The sequence below is a fragment of the Myodes glareolus genome, chromosome 13 (assembly GCF_982192425.1).
Source record: "Myodes glareolus chromosome 13, mMyoGla1.1, whole genome shotgun sequence".
In the NCBI taxonomy this organism is placed as follows: domain Eukaryota; kingdom Metazoa; phylum Chordata; class Mammalia; order Rodentia; family Cricetidae; genus Myodes; species Myodes glareolus.
Genome location: NC_142038.1, coordinates 64,982,737 through 64,994,805, shown reverse-complemented (window position 1 = coordinate 64,994,805; position 12,069 = coordinate 64,982,737). Strand labels below are relative to the sequence as shown.

The 12,069-nt window shown below is 39.5% G+C and overlaps 1 protein-coding gene across 1 annotated transcript in view; it reads right to left on the bottom strand.

The window, feature by feature from the left end:
- Ccdc178 (coiled-coil domain containing 178) overlaps positions 1-7,599 on the bottom strand; it is a 362,700-nt gene extending 355,101 nt beyond the window's left edge. Inside the window, exons 1-2 of the mRNA XM_048442360.3 lie at positions 7,556-7,599; positions 310-394 (exon numbers count right to left, since the gene is read on the bottom strand). The gene's annotated coding sequence lies outside the window, so the exon portion shown is untranslated. The remainder of the gene's footprint in view (positions 1-309; positions 395-7,555) is intronic.
- Between the last annotated feature and the right edge of the window lie 4,470 nt (positions 7,600-12,069).

Genomic DNA, 12,069 nt, shown 5'->3' with positions numbered 1-12,069 from the left:
CTTATGGCATAATATCTGCTACTAATTTAAATTATTTTAGATATAAATGTTGTCATGCTGATACAGTTTGTTGTCATGCCACAAGGAGCCAGTAACAATGAATGAAATGATTTGGCAGAATTATCTAGACCCAGAAGGGGAGAATATTGGTTCGTGTCTGGCATTGTATTATAGAATTTAAAGAAATTAATAAATCGGAGAGCACTTGAAATATCAAGCACATGCAAATAAAATAGAAGATAGAAGGAGAGGGAGATAATGAAAACTGCACAGGGCAAAGAATGCAGCAAACATTTGTCATTGCCATACCTGGGGGAAACACAGCGGGATCAGAAGCAGTTCCCATCATTGTATTCCATTCTGACAGCTCCACTCTCTCTTGTTATGTGAGTATCTAGACGGAATGGAGGGAAGAAAGAGGATTAAAAGGAAAACAGTTTCAAATGTCTTATTATCACTCCATGGACCTTTTCAAAATGTCTGCCTATACTTCAATAATTCAGAAGTCAAATTTCAAATCATCAGCATTTTCTGCTGCATCTTGGAATGTAGAAATTATGTCTCTTCATTCTTCTTTTAATTCTCACAGTATGGACAAATGTGAGATCCTCATAAATATTTCTTGAAAAGCATCATTGAGCTTAGTAACATAACATCTCTAAAGTTTCAGGTTGAAGTAGTGATGATAATAGAGATTTTTGCTATAGTTTCTTATTTATTGAATGGATTTTATTCAATACAATAGCTAATTAAGTTTTAAAATATTTTAAAAATCTATGTTATTCAATATGATAGCCCCTAAGCATTTCAAACTTTGAAACTAAAAATCTGTGGTTACATTATTTCTCTTGAATCTCAATTAGCCTCATACAGCTAGATTTTCAATAAAGTAATTAGATAATGTTGATCCAGAAGATTCGAGCATCACAATGCTGTTGCGATGTCTATTTTCTAAACTTGCATTAAAAATGTGTTCATTACATATTTTATTATCAACATTTAATTGATAACATTAAATTATCAACATTTAAAATACAAAAGTACACAAGATTTCTGTGTAATCATTTAATCTCTCACAGGAACATATTAATGAGAAGATAGTTATAGGCCCAATGGTCATCACCATACTATAGGATGCTTACTAAGTGATGGAGATGTTTCCAAAGTAAGCAAGCTAAGCATGGATTTAGGAAGCAAAACACATTAGAGAGACAGCAAACGGTGGTGGGAAACTGGGTGTGGTAGGTAGCAGGGGGAGGGCATGTAGAATGACTGATGATTCTGACAACGTGGAGAGGAGAGATAACACTGGCTGGATCCCAAACCAGGTCTATGTGAAGATAAACTCGCATGTGAGGGAAGAGATGAACTCTGGGAGTTTATATTTGCCTGTTTGCTAAGGATGATGTGGTAGAGATTTCCAGTCTTTGTAAGAAACTTGCAAAGTGAAAACAAGTCAGGAATTGTAGATTTCTTAGTTGGATGAAAACAAACAAGGTGTTTTGAAAAAGAATGCCAAGAGAATTAGCTTTGACAACGACTAAGAGAAATCAGACACAACCAAATTGGGTCTGAGAGAACAACAGCAAGGAGTTTCGAGGAGGAGCCAAAAGTCTGAAGTACCAAAAGTTCACATAAGATAAAGACTAAGCGTGTATGTGGTGTCCATTTCATCTGGTGATAGATCCTAGAGAGCTTTAACACATATCCTTAGCCAAAAAGTGGATAATTCAAATTGCTAGAAGCCAATAACTTCATGATTAGGGAAGAAAGCAACGATACAACATGCTTTCTGGAGCTCAAGAAAATATGAAATGGAAAGAGCAAGACAAGGACAATAAAATGAGGTGAACACAAGAGAGGACTTTATGTGTATACTGGATTTAATGTGGAAAGACTTCAACATTCCATTTTAAAACTGCTGTGACTATATGCTTTGCACAGAATGGATTGATTTTAACTGACTCAGACTGACTGCACAGTTACAGACCTTTGGCCAAAGCCATGGAAATTATCAACTGAAAGAAGTGTTTCTAACCATGTAGCCCTGTACTGTCTTAGAGCAGGGTCTACCGGCAGTCAGCACCGTTTAGTCATAATTTGGTTTATAAGTTTTTCTTTTCAATGGAGTCTGGGGAGGGAATGTATTACAAATAAAGTTTGCTGATGTAGAGACTGTGTCTATGAAGATTCGTGTCTATGAAGATTCACCTATCATAACAGCTCTACAAATAGACGTTTGGGGCTCCTACTACACCAATGCTTCCAACATCCCACAGTGGTCATTTAAGACAGGCATAGACATGTCTTTAAGATAGGCATCTGGGCTTTTCAGAGATAGATGAACAAAGAAAATTAGTTTCAGACGTATCTGGACCCGTTTTGCTAGTGCACGCACGGACACAAATAATCCTTCTGCTGCTTCTAAGCTGAGGCATCTTCTCTGCCTGTACAACGCGATGTGCCTATGAAAGACACACAGAAGGAAGATGACTCATTACACATTACAGTTAACTTTGACTGACACAACCGTGTGATAAAGACACTCAGCTCTGTCAGTCTCTCACAGAATTTGTCACAATCATAAACAGAGGCACAACAATCAAAATTAAGGACAGAACTTTTTCAAGAAATGATGACTAAAGATTTATTTGGCATAAAGGATGTAAAAGTCACCATCCAAGCTGTCTAAGAAACATAAGAACCATCAGCACAAGCGTTCTGGTGGCAGAGCTCCATGAACTCCATACTCCGTTGGCTGTATCCTTTCCTGTCTCCATCCATTTTATCACCTGTACACCTCTGCTTTCCAATTTCTAAATTTTAATAATTTAATAGCCATGCCTCTCATCCATTTTCCTAATTTGTAGTTACATAAATCCAACATTTTTTAAGCATATGAAAAAGATTGAATCTCTTCAGTGCATGTGGAAACATTTTTTAGTTACCTATATTCACACACATATCCTGAGTATCCAGAAAATGGAGAAAAATGTAAGTGCTGATAGACATAGTATAAAACAGGCTGATATTGTAGAGAAAGTAGAGAAATAGGCAATTTAATGGTATATCAGAGATTGTACCTGTAAATCTATTACTTATGGGATTAAAATCCTGGCTGGACCCATCAGTAACTATGAGACCTTGGAGAAAATAGCTAAAGTATTTGGAGTGCTGGCCTTTTACTCTTGAAATTGAAAATGATGAAATGATAATGCCTTATAATCCTACTACAAGAACTGAAATAGCATATAAAGAGTTTGAGAGATAGCTCAGTGGAAAAACGATACTTGTTGCCAACCCTGATGACTTGATTTAGATCCCAGGGATGAACATGGTCGAATAACAGAACAAACTCCTTCAAACTGTCCTCTGATCTCCACAGGCACATCATGGCATATACACTACACACACACACACACACACACACACACACACACACACACACACACACACACAATGTGGAATTCCCCTCTGTATGCTTTGAATATGTTTTGTTACCATTGGTTAATAAAGAAACTTCTTTGGGCCTATGGCAGCACAGAACAGAGCAAGGTGCTCACAAAATTCTGAGCAGAGAGAGAGGAGAAAAGAAGGCAGAGCCTTAGAGATGCCATATAGCTGCCAAAGGAGACAGATGCCAGAACCTTACTGGTTAACCAAGAATCTTGTGGCAATACATAGAATAATAGAAATGGGTTAATTTAAGATTTAAGAGTTAGTTAATAAGAATCCTAAGCTAATAGGCCAAGCAGTGTTGTAATTAATATAGTTTCTGTGTGATTATTTTGCATCTGGGCATCTGAGAAACGAGCAAGTGGTCTCTGTCAAGACACATACACACACTATATAGATATAATAAAAATAAATAGCACACATAGACTAATCAATATCCAGAATAGGATAAACATTAATTATCTTAATTATGTGAACTAAGTTTTTAACCAACAAATTTTATGTTTGAGAAAAAAATGGTTAACCTCTTCAGGTCTGTTTTCTATCATATGGATGAGGTTTTATGAACAGTGAAAGACCAAATATATAGAGCGTGCATGAAAATGGAGCTTCGGTCTAAAACCCCTACGTCCATCAATCATAAGCAAACATAAACTTGATTAATCAATTTAGAACAGGAATAACTGTGACAATGACTGCCACCTTCTTACTTGTCACTGTTCCTAATTACAACTCAGAGGCCAACAGAGAAAACCAAATAAGTCCCCCATAAGCCCATGACACAAGATGTTCTACATCTACTTATTTCCCCTTTGCCAGAGCATCACTTGAGCCTTTCCATCACGTCACCAGAAAACTGTTCAGGTACCATATATGCCTTAGGGTCTCTGTCCAATGTAAGCAGGAGTGGCTAAGTCCTGGTGTGGGAGGTCCTTCTGTCCATATGTTGCTTTTATTGGCTAATGAGTAAAAAAACTGTCTTGGCCTGTTCATAGGGTAGAACTTAGGTAGGTGGGGAAAACTAGACAATTCTGGGAGAAGGAAGGTGGAGAGGGAGATGCCATGGAGCTGCCGCTGGAGATAGACGTGCTAACACTTTGCTGGTAGGCCACGACCTTGTGGTGATATACAGATTAATAGAAATAGGTTAAATTAATATGTAAGAGTTAGCCAATATGAAGCAAGAGCTAATGGGCCAAACAGTAATTTAATTAATACAGTTTCTGTGTTGTTATTTCGGTTCTGGGAGGCCGGGACGAACAAGCAGCTCCTTGCAACAAAGTCCCATATTTAGAAAGCTGTAAATAAATAATCTGTGTATTCTCATTGATTTGAGCCTCACTTATTTCCATAGCATTGTAACTGAGACTAAGAGTTGGGGAATGCATATATGAAAGGAATTTAAATGCAATTCCCATTCTCTAACAGCATCTTATACTATCAATTAAAACTCACAATACTAAGACTAGGCTCATTTTGTTTAGTCATTGGCCTAAGAAGTCCCATAGACTACCACCTAAACTCACAGGAAACTATGCAGAAGAGGAAGCAGAAAGATTAGAAGAGTCAGCACTGGTATATGACTCCAAGAAAATAGCATCTTCATCAAAAGACACACAGAGATTGTGACAGTTCATACAGCTAAACAAATTCAAGTTAGACAAAACCCAGCCCAGAGAAGAGGTGGCAGGCACAAGCCCCAGGCCTAACCAAGAAGCTGTTTGCAAGTTGATACCTGTTGGGAGAGAAAAAAATTTCACTTTTCTCTGAAGAATTGTCACCGAGCATATATCAACCACACTCCAGGGCAGACACTAAGCTCAGGAGTAGTTGGTCCACACAAATGGACCCGATGGTATTTTGTACGAGCTTTTTGTTTTGTTTCATTCTGTACTCTTTGTACTTTTTGGTTTTTTTGGTTTGTTCATGTTTAATTTATTTTTCTGAGAGAAAGAACATAACATTGGATGGGTAGAGAGGTGAGAAAGAACTGGGAAGTATGGGAAGTAGAAATAAAGCAATAAAAATATATTGTATAATTATAATATAGTGTATTAAAAAGCCAATAAAAGATCTTAATACTAATCTTAAAATGATGAACTAGTTGTGTATGGTGGCACACACCTGCAATTCTAACACATGATAGATTGAGACAGGAGTTCCAAATTTAAGCTCAACTATAGCAAGGCCTCGTTTATAAATGAACAAATGCTGCTAGTCTATGACTTTGCTTACTGTCATTATTTTGCAGAAATGGCCATTAGGGCTCAGATGTACCGAATCTGCTGGCAGACATGCTGGTTTGCTACCAGGCGTATCCATATGATTATAACACTATCAAGCCAACTCACTATATTTCTGCCTACTATGAATACACAATCTTCAAACACTTCACATTTTCCAGCTGCTCAATCTGCTTCTCCTTAGTCGTCACCCACTTTCCTCTTTTCCATTTTCTGTGAACTCCGGAGTCTAGAGTTTAAGCAGTGAATATTTTAAGTCAATTTAAGCCCCATCTGACTAGGGAAAGAATGGGTAAAGAAGTGCTGCTTTTATTTTTATCTTAATGAAAAGGAACTCTATTAAGACTGTCTTACTGGTGTCAGTAAGACAGCTCAAGAGAAAAGGTGTTTGCAACTAAGCTTGATGACCTGGGTTATATTCCCAGATCCTCCCATAATGGAAAAGAGAACTGCTTCCTACAAGTTTTCTACTGACCTTCACAAACTCATCATGACATATGTAAAAGCCCCCGCCCCCCCCCCACATTTTAAAGGAAATTGCCATCCTACTCCATCCTCAGACTCCAATTACACTACACAGCAGCCATATACTCAAGGAGAATGCTCTAAAATAGGTGGATACCAGAGAACCATTTGGTATGTGTCTAGGTATTCCGTTTAGGTACCAAGTTGGGGATTGAGTCCAGACACCTTAGAAATCATATCTCTGGCCTTTTTGAAGCAGCCAGTGTAAGGATGCCCTGCATAGTCAATGGGAAACAAAAAGATCACTGTACTCAAATTGTGTGATAGAGAGTAGAAAAGCTGGCCACCATCAACTCAGGTAAGTCTCCATGACACATCTTTGACAGTTCTGAGAAATATCCTGATATGGTTAAGACTCACACATAAGTCGTAAAACTCAGTAATAAAATGAGGAGGATTCTATATTCAGGTTAAAATAGGCTAGTCTTGTACAGACAGCTAAAACCCCTACATATTGCTAAATGGGTTTTAGGATTAGACATCTCTTTCTCTCACTCTTATACTTTTACACGTGGCTTAAATTCTGTTTCCTCCTTAGGTCTAGGAAACCATGAGGGATTAACAAGAGTGATGAGCATTTAGCAAGATTTGTACGGGTCAGTGGGGCAAAAGACAAAGAAGGTGGAACCTATGGTTATCAGCAGGAACAAGAAGCTGCCTGGCCTCCTCATTCTCCTGAGCAGTGGAAGAATGTCAAGAAAGGAAGGCCAAGTGCTCTCACTTGGACATCAGGAGATGGGTGTGTGCCTGGTCTGATGGTAGCTGCTGGGACCTGGATCAGGGAAGAACTGGATATCTCTTTCTTCTGAAGATGGAGATGTGGGAGTGACTGATCTCATTTGTGATGATTTGCAGTCAACAGAGAAACAGGAAACTCCCAACCCTTCTCAAAGAAGCTGTTCAATATGGAGTTCAATGCGAACATTTTTCAAAATTTATTAAATTAAAAAAAAAGAATCACCATTTTCAAAAGAAACCATTAGCAACTCGAGTTGCTACACGAGTGGCCACCAGGCAGTCTTGCAAATGGATGGGGTAAATAACTTTAGAAGTCCTGATGCATTTTGTTCTAGACAGAAAATCCCAACTCGGCACCCAAAGTGGGAACATTAGCATCGGTAAGTGGTCAAGGGATGGAAGAAGCGGTGGGAGATGTCCAGAGCCACTGCTCCCACCCTAATGTGCAGAGGACAGCGGATGGTGAATGATGCAGGCCCCTCAGGCCCTTGCTGGCCCCCGCTGGCCCCCGCTGACCCCACAGTTACCCACAGGCCCCCGCTGGACTCCGCTGACCCCACAGGTCCCCGCAAGCCCCCGCAGGCCCTACTCACCCTCTATGCCAGCTTTCGCTTCTCTGCTTTGGCGTCCGTTACTGGCTCGTGCCTCCCAGGCCTCTTCACTAGCACACTCTCCCAGGCCTCTCCATCTTGTTGGCCTGTCTGTCTTTCTACGCCATCCCCTCTGCTCTGCTCAACCCTCACTTTCCCTGCCCATCCAGCAGCCTTCTCTTCGCTGCATCTGCCCTAGTTCTGCCACCGCCATTGCCCAACAGACACTCTTTATTTTTCTTTTACTTGCAGGATCAAACTCATTTCTCCTTCACGGCAAAGCAAATGGTGATGAGGCAAGGATCTTACTACCCGAAGATAAAGTAAGATGGTGTGGCAGACTTCATTAAAATCAGGAGGGCTTCAGGACCTTGATCTTTTTTAACCTCTGAGGTTTGCGGCATGAATCCTGTTTTGCGAACACCCCCCACAGAGTGGCTCCCAGCCCTGGGTTTCTTGGCCCTCCAGACACTATGACCAGAAGTTTATATATGTGTGCCCAATTCAGTTTAGTTGGTAGTTTAAGGTGATTTTATGTTGTTGGAACTCAGAAACCTCAGCAAACTGTACGGGAGGAAAGGAAACTGAATTCATTAACTCATTCACTCATTCATTCATTCCACTTTCTTTTTTTTCAGGTTGATATGTTTATTAAATTTAATTCATATTAATAATCAACAAAACTATAAGAAATAGGGTATTGCTTCAAATCCCAAAGTGTCTCATTCCCTTTAAGAAAAAAAATGCATTTCATTTTTTTTACAGCAAATACTTTTATTCATTTTCTCTTTATAATTTATTTCACTTTTTCCTTTTTATTTATTTATTTTTTAAATTTCATTTTACATTTCATTTTCATCTGGGCCTGGGAAGCAATACCAGCAACGTGAATCAGTGAATGGGGTTCAGAGTACTTGTGGAGAGACTGAACATTGATAGAGAAAACACAGAAGAGGATTTTTAGACGCCCGTAACATTGTAGTGTTGTTAGTGGCAACGTGAAGACGCCCCACAGATAGCCTCCGCAGATAAAGTACGAATCCGGTTTAAAAGAAGCAGGAACTGTCGCAGCTCATTGGCAGATCATGGACCTTTTATGTGCAGACTCCCAGGTAGTTCCCAGGGAAAGAAGGAGAAGGAATCAGAAGGGGTGGGGTTTAGGATGGGAAAGCTGACAGGGAAACATCAGAGTTAGAATACTCAGAGCAGAAAGAAGATCTCAAGAAGTAGCACAGAGAATATAATGGGATTCCTGGGCAGTGGGAAGTCTAGTTATTTGGTCTCTCTTTCTCTGTCTCTCTCTCTGTGTCAATCTCTGTCTCTCTCTGTCTCTCTCTGTCTCTGTCTCTGTCTCTGTCTCTCTCTCTCTCTCTCTCTCGTGTGTGTGTGTGTGTGTGTGTGTGTGTGTGTGTGTGTGTGTGCTCAGAGACATTCTGCATTCTGGTTTGATTTCAAACACTTGAGGCCATCTAGGCCTGCATTTTGTCAGACAGGCATAAAGGAGGAGGTGTGTCAGGGAAACAGGGAAGTGAGGATACTCTACCAGGGAAGTAGGAGACATGGACACCAGATCTAAGTTGGGAGAACAGGAAGGGTCTGAGAGTGGCAAGGTCAGTGGGGTTCACTGAGGGAAGAAGTTTCACAGACACTAGTGTAAATAAAAGAAGAACAGGACACAGGATATTTGAATTTAGGATATTGACAGGTCTATAATTTCTCTAGATCAAAACATTCCATTTTCTATGTCAGGACAGAAGTAGGGAAAGGGATTGATTCAGTCTGCTGTGGGTTTCTAACAAAACAAAATGGAAGTGCTGGTTTTCTACAACACTAAGTGATATAAATTATATTTACCTAAGTTTGTGTCTTTATCATGAATATATCCCGTGACCTGAAGCAGGCTTCAGAGGAAGGTCATTGGTCTTAGCACTGCTCAGCAACTTCCTACTTTAATGAAGCTGAGCGTGAGACTGTAAACAGGATGGTGAAAATGATAGGCACTAGGCAACTATTCTCCTCGTTGGGATAACAGTCTCCAAGCAACAATGGAAGCAGGTAACTTGCCTACCAAGGTTTGTCAGCACAAACTACTATTCTCACATGTCTCCCAAAGAGTCCAGCTTTCTGATGAAAAAAGAGCAAGGATCAACAAACTTGTTAACTCTTCAGTTAACATGTACAGAAACAGATTCCTGAACAGAGTTTCAATTTTCCAAATATTTTTTTCATTAAACATTTAAATTGACTTGTTAACAACATAATATTGAATTTTAACATATTATCAAATTTTAACATACTCTCAGATTTTAAACTGACTGAATTATCTGCATCTCAGAAAAAGTAGATTTGTGAGGGTTCAAAATACCTAAGTGAATACATTAGATATACATTATATTTTACCGCAAAATACATTATGATAAAAAAGTTTTTACTGTAAAACTTTGTCATCTACTAGAAACTTCATTGCTTCTAAATTCTTCTAATTAATTAGGAACTAACAACATTTGCCAGTTGGTAGAGTTCCTGTTTGAGTCTCAGAGCCACCTAACCAGACCATAATGACACCTTCTAATCCCGGGACTCAAGTGCTGGAGGCAAAGGGATCTGAGATTCAGGGGCCTACCATGGCTACACAAGATTCTGCCTCAGAAAAAAAAACGAAATAATAAAACTGATTGACAGTTGTTGTACTCAGGTAACCCCCCCCAATCCTATATGAAAATTTTTAGAAAACAGCAAGAACGATGACGGTGTTCAGACCCTCTGCTTCTGAAGGAGGGCCTGACACCATGGTGCAGTGTTCTTCCCAATCCTAAAGCATGTCCTCAGACCTTCACATGGGGAGCATCCTCCTCAGCGAAGACCAGGGAGAGATCCAAGGAGCTGGTCAGGCCGGGTTGTGCATTCCTCAGTCCATACCATTAAACCATGTGCCAGCTGAAAGCGCTCCTTTCACACAGTAGCAGAACGACGGGAAACATAGACTAAACCTTTTGTGTCTTCAGTTATGAAATCTCTCAAGTGACGTCAAATGTGTTTAATACATTTATTTTCTTTCTCTTTTTAATCTGTCTTTTATTATGAAGCTCTCAATCAGGAACACAAAGTGTCTACAGAAAATAAATTTTAGATTCATGGATTTGGGTGATATGGGAATAAAATTTTTTGAAAGAATTGGAACGACAACAAAGATTGAGCAGATTGTCTCGTGGCAATAATCAAGTTAAAAGTAGCACAATGAACCAATAGCATATAGAAGGAATAAAAAGAAACATTATACACAAAACTACCACCTAAGAATGGCGGCAAAAAGAAAAAAAATCAACCTGTATTTTCAAAGAACCAAAGCTGCTAGCTAGCAAGCCAACAGTTAGAGCTGTGCTTCAAGAACAAAATAGTGCCGAAGGGTTCAGAAAGATGGAGTCTAATCCACATAGATTTTCTCGGTAGGAAATATGTTCTAGCTGATTAATTTTGTATGACTAGTACTTAAGACATCTTTGTATAAAGCCATGCGTGATGGTACAAGCTGTACTCCTAGCACCCTGAGGCTGAGGCAGAAGGATCAGAAGGTCATCCTTGGTTCAAGGGTGAGTGAGTTCAAGAGTTAACCTGGGGTCCTCAAGGCCTTGTGTCAGAAATAAAAAAACAGACAAGCACAACTGGACACAACAGTGTTCAAACATCTCCAGAATTACGTCTAATTAGAGACCCCTGGGGTTCTTATAGTGACTTCAGAGTTATTTGGAGCCACTTTCTAGGTTACCTTGATGCATCCTTCATCTGCCTGAGAGAATGTGCTGGAGCATCTTCACGACAATGGCGCCCTTTAAGACAAACTTTAAAACTCACTAGAAGATGACCTGAGCTATCTATTTAATATGTGGGATATAAGGCCAATGTTTTAAAAGTTGCTGTCTTGGGCAACTGTCCTCTAACATTTGTTACATAAATTTACTAAAGCAAATTAGTACATTTTAATTTTGAAAATAATCCACATTGCCGTACATCTACAAAGAACCTTCAGTAAAGAATTAACACTGGGCTGAAGAGATGGCTCAGAGGTTAAGAGCACTGACTGTTCTTCTCGAGGTCCTGAGTTCAATTCCCAGCAACCACATGGTGGCTCACAACCATCTGTAATGAGATCTGGCACCCTCTTCTGACCTGCAGGCATATATGCAGACAGAACACTGTATATATATTAAATAAATAAAGATTTTGAAAGAAAAAAAAAGAATTAACACTGTACTATATTAACACATGATTTATAATATTTAAAACCAGACCATTTTGTCTCCATAAGCAATACATGATTCGGACACAATTTTAGTTCCGTCTAGGTGCTAAGGCGCACCACTGCAGCCCCTGAAGCACAGCACAAGTGTTCTTGTTGTCGCTGGCTGTAACATGTAGTCCTCTGTACCGACCCCCATCCTAACATAGCACACGCACCATCTGTTTGTCACAAGCTCTTGAGCCTGCACCTGACCCATTTGTTTTAGAGAACTTCTGTC